Below are 353 nucleotides of genomic sequence, written 5' to 3' on the forward strand. Positions count from 1 at the left end.
GTGCAATGTGTTGAGTTTGTTTTGCAATATAAGTTGATGTTCTAAAAATAGCTTCATTTACACAGATTAACAATGCAAAGAAGTTAGATTTTAAATATTACTTTTTTCTTTGTACATAAAGCTACATAAAAATAGGGACTACAATATTTGAAACATATTGTTGAAATTATAACACTTAATACTATCAGATTGGAGAACAGACCAACATAGCTAACACACCATAGAATCTATTAATAGGCCTGACTCCCTTTTGCAATGTCAACTGTAACATTAATCCTTGTTTTAAAACAGTGTCTCAAATATCAGCTGCTACTAGTTGTACAGTTCTCTTTCAGTTTATATCGGAGAGCCCA

This window comes from Dromaius novaehollandiae, chromosome 1 (genome assembly GCF_036370855.1).
Source record: "Dromaius novaehollandiae isolate bDroNov1 chromosome 1, bDroNov1.hap1, whole genome shotgun sequence".
Classification (NCBI taxonomy): domain Eukaryota; kingdom Metazoa; phylum Chordata; class Aves; order Casuariiformes; family Dromaiidae; genus Dromaius; species Dromaius novaehollandiae.